Source organism: Adiantum capillus-veneris, chromosome 10, assembly GCF_014529385.1.
Source record: "Adiantum capillus-veneris isolate H3 chromosome 10, ASM1452938v2, whole genome shotgun sequence".
Taxonomy (NCBI): Eukaryota; Viridiplantae; Streptophyta; class Polypodiopsida; order Polypodiales; family Pteridaceae; genus Adiantum; species Adiantum capillus-veneris.
The window spans coordinates 22,577,170-22,589,668 of NC_140940.1; positions in this window are offsets into that span (position 1 = coordinate 22,577,170).

Below are 12,499 nucleotides of genomic sequence, written 5' to 3' on the forward strand. Positions count from 1 at the left end.
ATTTCTTTGTATACAAAGAAAAATATGTTTCTGATGTGTTTGTGAGTTTTAGAAAGTGATACATTGCTTGCCCTTTCCATTGAGCACTCAAGGTGGAAAGTAGAAGGGCTCTGGTATGCATTAATACATTTCCTAATCTACTTAATAGTCCAATATTAGGAAATGCACCTTTATTTTTGACATGCATAAAACATATGAAACATCAATTGTCTTTTGAAAGAGTATACAGAAAAAACAAAAAATTGAAATTGAATATACCTTACCTTGAAAATTTAATACGCAGAAGATCAACTATTTAAAAAAGTTACAAATAAAATGAAAATAGTTGTATATACATTGTGCCACATTGAGACTTTATGAGAGTTTAGACCAATAATTTTTTATATAATACTCCTCGTCCACAGGCACGTATGTTTGATCGCCTTGACTCTACATTAACCCAAATTCAATTAAACAAATATCAGCAGCTCAAAACAATTGACACAATATTATTTTTTTAAACTTACCGCTTGTAGTGATCCAACCACTAAGTCCCAAATTCAATTAAACAAATATCAGCACCTCAAAACAATTGATACAATATTATTTTTTTAAACTTACCTCTTGTAGTGATCCAACCGCTAAGTCCAATTGCTTGCAAGATATGTGGTTATTCTCCAACAACCATCGCCAAGTTTCAAATTTTGTATGTCGCTCCCGAAACTTGACCATCTCTCTAGTTGGTCGACTAAGAGTGATATTTTCCTAAGTTAGAAAAATTAATAACAAAAATCATTTACTAAAATCTTTCTAATCACCGATTTAAGTTGTAATTTAACCAATCCTACATATTTGTCCTTCCATGCTTCTTTGCCTCCTGAGCCATAGTGCACGGGAGTTTGTTTGGTCCGAGCTTCACGTTGTTGTTTGTAGGATGAGCCCTTTGCAGCCTGATTGCTCTTTTCTTGCATTGCTCACTCCCACTCCGCATCTCCCATGTTTCCACCGTAATAGCTCATGTCTGGATCTCTAACTTGGTTGGCCACTACGCACCATACATTGGACTGATTGTTTTTCAAAAGTGTTTTTATGCAGCCCTCCAACCACTATTGTGAAAAACGTTGATCGGGGGCATTTGGAAATCTAGTATGCAACTTGTCCTCAATGTACCTTGCGTGATCGGGCAATTGGTCTCTAAACTTTACAAAACAATTCTTATACGTCGAATATATAAGAATTTGAAGATGATGTCTAAACGCCTTGTCATGTGCTGTACGAAAGTCCACCTCCCCACCATACTTTACCCTATAGTAGTGCCTAGGGTGTCTCACACGGGTGTGTCAGTATCATCGTCCTCCACGTCTGGAGTGACACACTCTGAAATAGTGGACTCTGTCTCCCCTCACACTACATTGCCTTAAGACGAACGTCAATGCGTGCCGCTTGAAGAAATGTGTTGATGGTGCTCAAGTGAAGCAAGAGTGGAATGGAGTGGTGTGGGACCCTGCGATGCCATGGGAGTGGGACCCTATGATGGAAGGGGAGTAGGACGGTAAGAATGGGTCGTAGACTAAGATGCCATTGATGCGAAACTCTGGATGTAAGGAGTACCTTCCTGACTTCCTCACGGTGTGGACGAGCAAGACCGTAGCTTGCAAGCTGTTGCAGAGTGTAGCATCCAAACAATCCCTTCGTCGAACAGAGGTACTGGTCCCGTAAAGAGAGCACTTACTATAGGTGTGGATTTGCCAGCGGTGGACGAACCTGAGTAGAGTAGGTGTAGGATGGTCATACCTGCAAATAGCAAAGAGAAACTTATCACACTCATGGTCACAAAAATCTAGCCACAAATAATCTTAATTTCTTTGCTTGGTCTCACCCCCTCAAGAATTGGGCCCACTTGGGATGTGAACCAACCAAAAGAGGAACCAAATGGCTACTCCCCACCAGATGTTCTCTTGTCTGATATCTACATTATAGAGAGCAATATGAGATTTAGTGTTCTCCCTCTACTCACTCATCTATATGTATGTATACAAGTATATATTCACACAAGCACGTAGGTACATATACATACTAGTAGATCTAAGCAGGGGATAGTAGTGCCAAAGGTCAAGTGGCACCTCTTTAGATATCATCACAGTCTTAATTGTGGTAGAACCAAAGGTATGTTGCGGTAATACATGCAAGAGTGGATCAATGACCACAATGCCATGATTAAAAAAGGACTATATCCAAGAGGAAGCGTGTAAGCTTCGGGTGCTATGCTCCCGTACTTAGTGCCTACATACATGCATAAACAAATATATACGTACACACCCCCTATAATTTAAGTATATACAATTACATACTCTGTACCATTAAGTATAATTTAAACATATACAATTACGTATATGTCGCCATCGTTTTGTGTAAATCGTATAATTTAAACATATACAATTATATAAATGTTTCCATCATTTTGAGTAGAGATAAAGAGCTATGGCTGTAAATGTAGCCATCATTTTGTGTTGTGCATAGTGCGAGAGTGTTGCCACTTCTGTACAGTGCTTTGAAGAAGAGCTTTTATTGTGTTTCTCGCGTAGCATCTCTTCACAATAGCTCCTTGCTCGAGGGATTATTGTGCACATTGCATGCATGCCTCCATTCTAAGGTATGGTACTGTTGAAATCTTTCCAACCTAATGCCATGTCTGTGGCGAGAAAGAGAGGGAGAAAACGAGAGGGAGACAGGAAGATAGAGAGAAAGATAGAGAAGGTAAGGAGAAGAGAGTATAAAGTCATTTCTAAATTCCATTGTTTTCACGTAGAGAAGGTCTTTTTCAAAGAACTATACGAAATCGGAAGCATACCCACGGGCGTATACCATAGCTCTTTATCTCCTTCTAAGCTCACATGCACATACCTCTCTCTCTCTTTCTCTCTCTACCTACCTCTATTTCTCTCACACACATTCTCTACCTCTCTCTCTCTTTCACTATATATATATATATATATATATATATATATATATATATATATATATATATATATATATCTTTTCCTCTATCTCTCTCTCTCTTTCTTTATCTTTCTCTCTCTCCCTCTCTCTTTCTCTCTCTCTCCCTCTTTCTCCCTCTATCTCTATCTCTTCCCTATTTCTCTTTCTCTAACTTACACTATTTCAAGACTTCTCTAACATTCAACAACTCTATCTCTCTCTACATTAGTACCTATTTAACAATAACCATTAAATCATTCCTAATCTCTCATTCTCCCTCTCTTTTTCTATCTATCTCTCTCTCTCTCTCTCTCTCTCTCTCTCTCTCTCTCTCTCTCTCTCTCTCTCTCTCTCTCTCTCTCTCTCTTTGTTAATCATACACCAAGAAAATAAGAAATATCACACCAACACCAGGTCATTTCAAACGAATACAAACATATTCAAGGTAGCAAGGGAGGGGGGGGGTACAAACCACCCCCCTCTACCCTTAGATTACCATAATTTCATACATAGACTTTTTTTTTTTAATGATTCGTTTCTTTTTTTGAATTGAAAGTATTGAATATTTTATACTAAGATGCACTTAAATAATTAGCATATGCTTATTTGTAGCACTTTTAGATATTTTTTAACATGAATTTTTTATTCCTTATGTACTATTTGCAATTAAAAATCAAGCCATTTAGCATAAGTATTGATTGCAGTTTGTTTATAAAATTGTAGCATTCATTGCACTTTATTTTCTCTATATTTTTAGTCATTTTTCTCTTTTTATTGAAATATGAAATTTGCGCTATTTTCTCTAATTAATTGTTTATTTTTTAGGACACATATGGTTAAATATAATTTTTTAAAATTATAATCTCTCTTCCATGCATGTGGAGGACGACTGGATGATTGTGGCCCTCTCAATGGCTCTGAACGTGATCGGTGGCTCCAGGACAAACTCCCTTGTCCTTGCATCAAGTGTATTTCTTTGGAGCACGTGGAGAACAAAGGGCTTTGGCATTCTTGAAAAAGCGCTCCGACAGATGAGAGCTCCACTCCCCTCTCACTTGAGGAGGTGCCCCATTGGTATGTGTTCAGTGGTGGTGTGCCGGTGCGCAAGGCTGAACTACAAAGACAAGAGCTATTGGATGAATTAGGCTTGGCGTACGGTGACCCTCCCACTAGCTCTACTTTGATAGCTCCTCCTCTGGCGTCTCAGGAGCACTTTGAGCTAGAGGATAAGCACATGTTTGACATGTCTGATGAGTTACTGGATCATGAAATCAACGTTGCGAGAGGAGGATTGTCATCCATGCACTCAATAGTCAGCGACAACGGAGAACAGATTGTTGATGAGTGCCCAAACACTTTTTTAGGATGGTGCACAGTACTCGATGCTCTGAGCATCGTTGGAAGTCCTCAACTTACAAGGAAAATTTGGTTGGAGCAAAGAAAACGTTGATACACTTCTTGGGTAAGTTTATTATATGGTGTTTAATACTTCTCTCTCGCTTCATGGTGCCTCCTTGTAATTGTATTAATACGCTTTTTGTTGTAGTTTGATGGGCAAAATGTTGCCAAAAGATCACCATATGCCTTCGGGTCACTATATCATATGTTAATCATACACTAAGTCTGCTTCATGGAGCACTTGGCATGTGGTGATTGTCAAATAAAATATTCCACCATGGGAGACAACCAAGAAGGAAAATAAACTTCTCTCCTTTCTTGTGCCAAGGAAGTACAAAGTGGCAAATATTGATCTCTACCTTGATCCCCTCATCAAGGAGTTGGAGGAGTTATGGAGAGGCATCCTTGATGTAGATGTCTCACTTGCAAAGGGGGGAGAGAAGCCATTGTGAGGGGAATACTTAGGCTTGGAGAGATTTTTGGTATCCCCTTTTCCTTCTATCTCTATTTCTCTCCCTCTAGTTTGAAGCTTCTCTCTAACGATATGATATATATGTAGGATTGTCTAGATCAGGCCACAATGCATGCCCTACTACTTGCAGGCCATCATTGGTGATAGAGAGGCCGGATGCTTTGTGCAAGTTAATCTATCCAAGCAACCATCGTTTCTACCCCAAGTTCATAGCAAGCACAAGGCACCTCTGAAGCTCATGATGGAAAATTGAGTAACTATTTGGGAAGAGCACTACAACAACAATCCCGCTTTGAGTACTCCACCAAAAGGTATATCAAGGTATTCCATATTTTTAAGGCTTCCATATTGGAAGGACTTAAAAATACAACACCTCTTGGATCCCATGCACATATTCAAGAATGTAGCCCACAACCTGTGGGACCACATTATTGGCAAGGACTCATTGGAGGATTTGAGGGTCTTGAAACGTCTCCCCGCCTCTACTACTCCACGTCGTGCTCTCAATGGGAATATTGTGCTTCCTAAAGTGCTATGGATGTTATCCAAAGAAGAATTGGACTAAGTGAATGGTACCATTGTGTCTATTTGCACACCAACGGGATACATGAGGTCTCTAAAGGGAGCTTTCATAAAAACATAAGAAGGTGGAAGCGCTCAACTTCTTCACAACTGAAAACTCCCACTCATTCTCACAACCCCAAGCTGATAAAACTTCAGTTTTTGCTCATATTTTTAAATCACTAACTCAGTTTTTGAAGTCTTGACCCTTCTAAAACAAAAACAACAAAACTATGTACCCCACACAATTGGCTCGCATGCATGCATAGAGACAGTTGGGGCACACTGCTTTTGTACACTTTGTACAAGCATGATTTTTTTACATCCAAGGGATCCAAAATCATTAAGAAAAATCTCTCAAATTATTTGGGGTAGAGCATTTCATTCTGCAAAAACACGTCACAATATGGTTGAGGAGATCGTTATATGCAGAGTAGTGCACACACGATGGATGTTCTTTTTAGAGAGGTTTTTAAAAACTCTCAAAGATTTTGTGCCGCTGCGCTATCAACTAGAGGCATGTATGAATAAAGGGTGGATTGTGCAAGAGGCATTTGTTTACATCTCAGAGTATTTGGCACAAATTGATCCCTCAATGCCTCGCATGTGGTCAGATGAGGAGGATGAGAGGATGACTTCACACTTACCAAGTGGAAAGGAAAAATTATTGAACATGGATATGAATCTATAGTGAGTGTTCCATAACCTTTGTATTCTCAATGCAAAGGTTATGACCAAGTGGGTGAACTTGTGGACCATGGAAAAGGCAAGGCATTTGCAAGAGCGAGAAGCATGGAAACAAGTACATGGAGGAAAGAGGGCACCCCAGTAGTGCCTAGACACATTGCATGTTTCTCATATCTGATTAGTGCAGAGTGGATTCATGAGAAAATGACCAAGAAAAAAGCGTGTGGAGAAGACGTCACCGACAAAGAATGGGAGTATGCACGAGGTACGAACAAAAGGTAGAGTGCTCACATACCTAAACCATATTGTATAGTTTTTTCTTGATTTTATCTTTGTAATTGTTAAAAAATATTTTCCTATTTTGTAGTGAATTTCCTTTAACTCTATGTCGTCAAAGGGTCGTCACTTTTGTACGCGCCACATTGACGATCGTAGAACCACCATGGATTGCGGCATCATTGGCAACTTTAACATAGATGGTGATGAAGCCAAGTAATGTGAAACTATTGAAAGGATACTAAAGGTTAATTTTAGAACCTTTCATACCTTCACCTTTGAGTGCAAGTGGTTTGCAAATGTGTCTAAACGGCATGAGAATGGCCTCTACATGGTGGACTCTAGTGTGCAGCACACAAGGAGGTATGAAAATTTAGTTTTGCCATGCAATTGTGAGCAGGTGAGGGTGACTACCTTTCTTATTCTTATTTTGTAACATTAATTATACCAATGTTACTCACTTTGAGCTTCTCTTTTATAGGTCATCTATATCCCAGCAATCCACCAACCAAAACTTTGGTTCGTAATTCCCGTAACACCTCGTTGGAGAACCATTTTTGCCACTAATGAAGTGGAGACTAGCTTCAACCCGGGGGAGATAGAGGAGTGGGAGATCGATGATTCAAGTTGTCCGGTGGCCGCAAGTCTTAGCAAGGATGATTGCCATGATGATGATGATGATGATGAGATGGAGGATGACAATTCCAAGATGATGAAGCCAACGCATCCACAAACGACAATTCTATTTCTCTCTTTATTGATTTAGGAGCCATGGGCTTAGAATTGGATGATGATTCTTATAGGGATATTTTGGAAGATGACTCATAAATATTTTTTCTACTTTAAGTTATGAAATTCTTTGGTTTTGTCATCCATTCATCTATCTCTCCCCCCTATTCCTCTCTCTAATTTTTTGAAGCATGCTAAATTATGTTAATCAAGTGATAGTGATTAATTTAATCAATAACAAAATTGTAGACCATGTGCACATTGCTACAAAATAAAGATTGAGGAAACTAACATGGGTGCTACTGTTTTGTAAAATGTGAACACACTTCACTCTATCATGGCCATCCTTGACAAAAGATGTCGTCCATGTTTAGCTTCTCATCTCTGACAATGCTTGCTTTACGTGGAGCCACATGCATTACTTTGGGTTGGAGAAAACCCTTTGTTGTTTCATGTTTATCCACATAGCTAACTAGTGCTCCATGTTTTCATATCTTTTCTTTATTATTTGAAAATTTCATAGAATGTTCTTATTATGGATAAGGGATATGTATATTTATTACTCAAGTGATCATGAGGTGCTATGGTCATTTGTGTTGGCCGGCCAATGTGTATTCATTTTGAGCATTGAAGAATAAAATACATGCAAGAGGGAATCAATGCCCCCATCCACATAGTAATTTGAGCGCGAGGGCTGTACACTTGCTCGGTTGCAGTAGCAGCAGATCTGCTAGAGTACTCGCATGCATTCCTCGACTTGATGGAGCAAGCATTTCCTTTTCATCGAGATGGTGTTGAAGAAAGGAGTAGCAAAAACAAGAAATGTGAATGTTGTTTGTTTTACCTTGCTTGCTTTTGGGCTTATGCTGTTGAGCTACGAAATTGATTCAGAAGTAGTTTTCCAAAATTATTTTTAAGAGCTTTTGGATATATTAATCATCACTCCATTATTTTGAGGAAGGACAATGAGAGCTTGCCGGCAATGGCAAGTCACATGCACAACCAAAGCATTGTTGCACTCTCCCTCTTAAGCTCTACGCGTTGATGGTTGTGCGGGGATTGCACACACCAAGGATAGAACATTATAAATTTAGCACTCATGCATATTACTCAAAAGCACTATTGGACCATCCAATGGCCCATTTTCTTATGATGTTCACAAGAGTGGACATAATCACAGACACTATCATACGACGTATCCTCCCCTCCCCGGGCACTGCTTCCCATGGTTCGGTAGTACTCTGGTTGTTGTGCCATGCAAGGTCAGAGCGTTCTTGATGACATTCCTATTAGTCTCTTCTCGTACATTCTATGGTATACCAAGGCACACAACACCAAATAAATGGCCAATATCTTGCAGGGGACCCCAACGTTGGTTTGGATGCTAGATGTGCCACAAGATCACATTGTACACTACTCTATTTCTACTTGAAACTGTTGCTACTTATAAAGAAATGACATAAGGTGCTTCTACTATCAATTTGAAGAGTCAAGTTTTGGCTTTCTCAAATGTATAGAATAGTGTTTTAACTCTTTTTTAGATTGGAAATTTTTCTCCTTAGCTCTGTAGAGTGACCTTCATTATGTATTTCAATCCTACCTTGCAGTTTTGTCAAGTGTGCAACGTTGTGTAGAAGTTATTCATTACCACATACATTGCAGATTTTGCAAGGAATCCATTCTCACTTGGTTTCTTCATGGGCTTTGTTGCTTCATATAGAAATTGGCTAATATCTATATACCATACAAAAGCTACAACACGTTTGTCACACGACTTTGATGTCCCACTCCGTCTAAAATTTTCATTATGTCTAACAAAATCTATCCTAGGATCTACGATAGTATTAGCAGTCACTTAGAATCCTATAAACCTTGAGCAACACTTCCAAATTACTCGATAGGGTTGTAGAATTTTTTAAATTTTATTTTTGTATATACTTTGTCTCTTTGCCTTTTATAACCCTAACTCTTAGGTAGAAGCTAAAGTTGTAAGGCCTTCGTAAAGCATGGGTTTCTTGGGAGCCACATGGCAAGTTGATGATAATACACCTATTTTCTTCCTTTTTCTTGAGCATAGTCTTATGTAAATGTGCAAGACATCTTTTGTTTTTATAAAAGAAGGTCACTAAGTTAGGGTCTTAACCACATGGTCACTGAGTTAGGGTCTTAGCCACATGGTCATAGTCACAAACTTGGTCACCTCACATCAAGAAACTGTCGTGACACATGGGAGAGAATCACTTCAAAATATTCCACCCTTAATCTCATTTTAATTGAGTCGACACGGCCCGGTGTAGATCCATGCCAAGCGCGATTGTCTGACCCAATACATTTATAGCTACCACCACCTGACTTGACTATTCTCCCAATTGTAGCAAATGCAAATATAACAAAATTTCTCTCTCATTGCTTCTTGCACAAGCTATTACCTTACTTATGTCCGGTTATACTCATTGGCAATGGTGTAATGGAAATGGATTTACAATTAGATTTCTCTAGTGTTCCATCATATAGTATTACTTGCTATTGTATTTCACCCCTACTAATGTTCCCAGTACCCTTTCTAGACGGTTAAGGTTAAGGTCCTATATTAGGCATGGATTTTATTTTACATTTTATTACACAAGCTACCTAAATTAAAGCACTATCATTCATTTTTTCATTTAAAGCTACTATTTCACCTTCGTATTGTTATCACACAACACATCTCTACTGACTCCCATCCCTACATTGTAAACGACTGTCATTACCAAATTCTAAATTGTTAATGCATTTAGTGTGTGCTTCCATTCGTTTTATAATTGATAAGATGTCTTTTTAATTACTTTGTATTTGAGATTTTTACTATTGCAGATAAAGCTACGAGGACAGGTTTCCCGTCAAGGTATAAATGTTTTACACATACCCTTGGTCACACTACCTCACATACTCATTGCAACATTGTACATTGTCATGGCAAGGATCTCATTATGGGTTGAAAAGAATTGGAATGGCAAACTTTCTACACATGTTAGAGCTCCTATGCCTGAAGAGGGCAAGACTCTCCGCTCCACATTTATGGAAACATATGGTTTCACTCCGTACCTATGCACATTTACTTCATTTTATGAACTCCCATCCCACCATACACATGTTACACATTTTTTTGCATTTTTAAATTGCGTCCTACTAATCATTCTTATTATTTTGGTTTTTAGTTACTCATTGTGCTATGCAGGCATGTACTCAAAGTTTTGTACCTCACACTCGACTCCACCACTTCTGCACCTCGCAACTGAGGGTAGTTTCTTTTTCAACCCGGGAGTATGTTATGGATAAGGGGTTTGTATATTTATTACTCAAGTGCTCATTAGGAGCTACGGTCATTTGTGGCCGTCGGCCAATGTGTATTCATTTTGAGCATTGAAGAATCTATAAATAAAATACGTGCAAGAGAGAAATGCTCACTCTTGCACTAGGGGAGATTGCACCCAGTGCTCATGTCTATTCTTCTCTCCTATCCTCTCTTCTCTCTTTCCATGCCGGTGTAGCACTCCACTCTAGAAGGTGTACCTACACGTGCTCTCTTTCCTTATCTTGCTCTTTATCTCTCTCTGTTTGTGTATCACACAATTATGCACTTATGGGATTGTCAGGGCCTTCCACACTCTCTTCTGTAGCAGTTCTTTTATTTTTATAAAGGGGGAAGGAAACACCAAAGCAAAGGGAGACATTAAAATTTGAATGTTTCAGCCAAAGTTTGAATGTTTAGGCACTAAATTGGGTTTTGGGAATATACAAAGTAACTTTTGCAGCAATAATAGTGGCAACGATAATGAGCATGGAAATAAACACAGTAATATTTGAAATTAAAAAAATCCCTCCCCCTGTTCCTCCCCGCCCTCCTCTCTCGTCCCTCTCTAGCTGATTTTGGACTCTCTCTCTACAAAACGTGATAAAAGGCCGCGGTAAACAATTAGAGATTTTCATAGTGTAGAACCTCTCTCTCTCTCTCTCTCTCTCTCTCTCTCTCTCTCTCTCTCTCTCTCTCTCTCTCTCTCTCTCTCTCTCTCTCTCTCTCTCTCTCTCGGACACACACGCACGCACACACAAAAGTTGTGCTCAACTTGTACGTATCATCTCTTTCTCTATCTCTCTCTCTCTCTCTCTCTCTCCCTCCCCACAATGGAGACGAGTCAAATCAATTGTGCACGTTATGCTTATTGCAAGTTTGACAGTCTAAGTACCACACACTACTTGAGTGCTCAGCTTTTAGTCACATCCACACTTGATTCCCTCACATTTTCAGCCATGACTTAGACCTACACACTTTCCTCTCCTAGCCACACTATCCTGTTTTATGACTCAAGTTTTATGACTCCAACTTCTGGTCAATTGTGCTAAGTAGTGAATGGACCTTCCAGATGAAAACACATTTACATGTCCAATGGGGAGACTTCACTAAGCAGTTCTACAAGGGAGAGTCTCTCTCTCTCTCTCTCTCTCTCTCTCTCTCTCTCTCTCTCTCTCTCTCTCTCTCTCTCTCTCTCTCTCTCTCTCTCTCTCTCTCGCTCTCTCTCTCTCTCTCTCTCTCTCTCTCACTTTCATTACAATGTACATTCATTGATATGGTCAAAGAATCTCAAGCAACAAATAGGGAAAGGAGGGGTAGCATGTATGGTTAAGAAAGGACTGGAAGACTTTGTATCAATTGTGAAAGGTGACAAGTACAAACGTTATGTATGGCTGAAAACTATGACATCAAAAAGAGCACCCATTTCTGTAGCCAGTTGCTACATTCCTCATCATGATTCCCTCTTTTATGCTTGCATGGATAGATATGAGGCATTTTTTATTTAGAAGAGTACATTGCTTATTTCAAAGTCAAAGGTGATGTTATTGTATTTTGGAATATGAATGCTCGCACAAAAACATTGCAACATGATAATCAACAATTTGATATGCCATACATTTCAAGGGAGTTGGAAGAAGTTCACTTGTATGATCACACTTCAATGGATAATAAATAGCCAAATCACTACATAAAGTTACTTTTACACATGTGTAATAAAACGGGTATGCTCATTGCCAATGGTATATCTTTGTGGAGTGGAACCAATGGATTTTGTCATATTAAACTGATCATTTAATGTGGGGAAGGCCAGGGGAGAAAAAGCTAAAATATTGGTTAAGCTAGCAGACCGGCCACAGTAGGGATCCAAAGGAGGGAAAATAGGGATCCAAAGGGGGGGCCATCTGCAAAAGAGCCATGTGCAACAATGGGCTAAAAAGACCCTAAGGTTCAGCCCATTAAGACTTCCAAAATGCTAAGGTTCCAAAATTCAAAGGTTGTGTCCAAAGGTCAACCCTAGGGAAAATTGGATGCTTTGTGTGTGCCCTAAAAGTCTTTGCACATCCCTACATGGGAGGGGGCGAGCC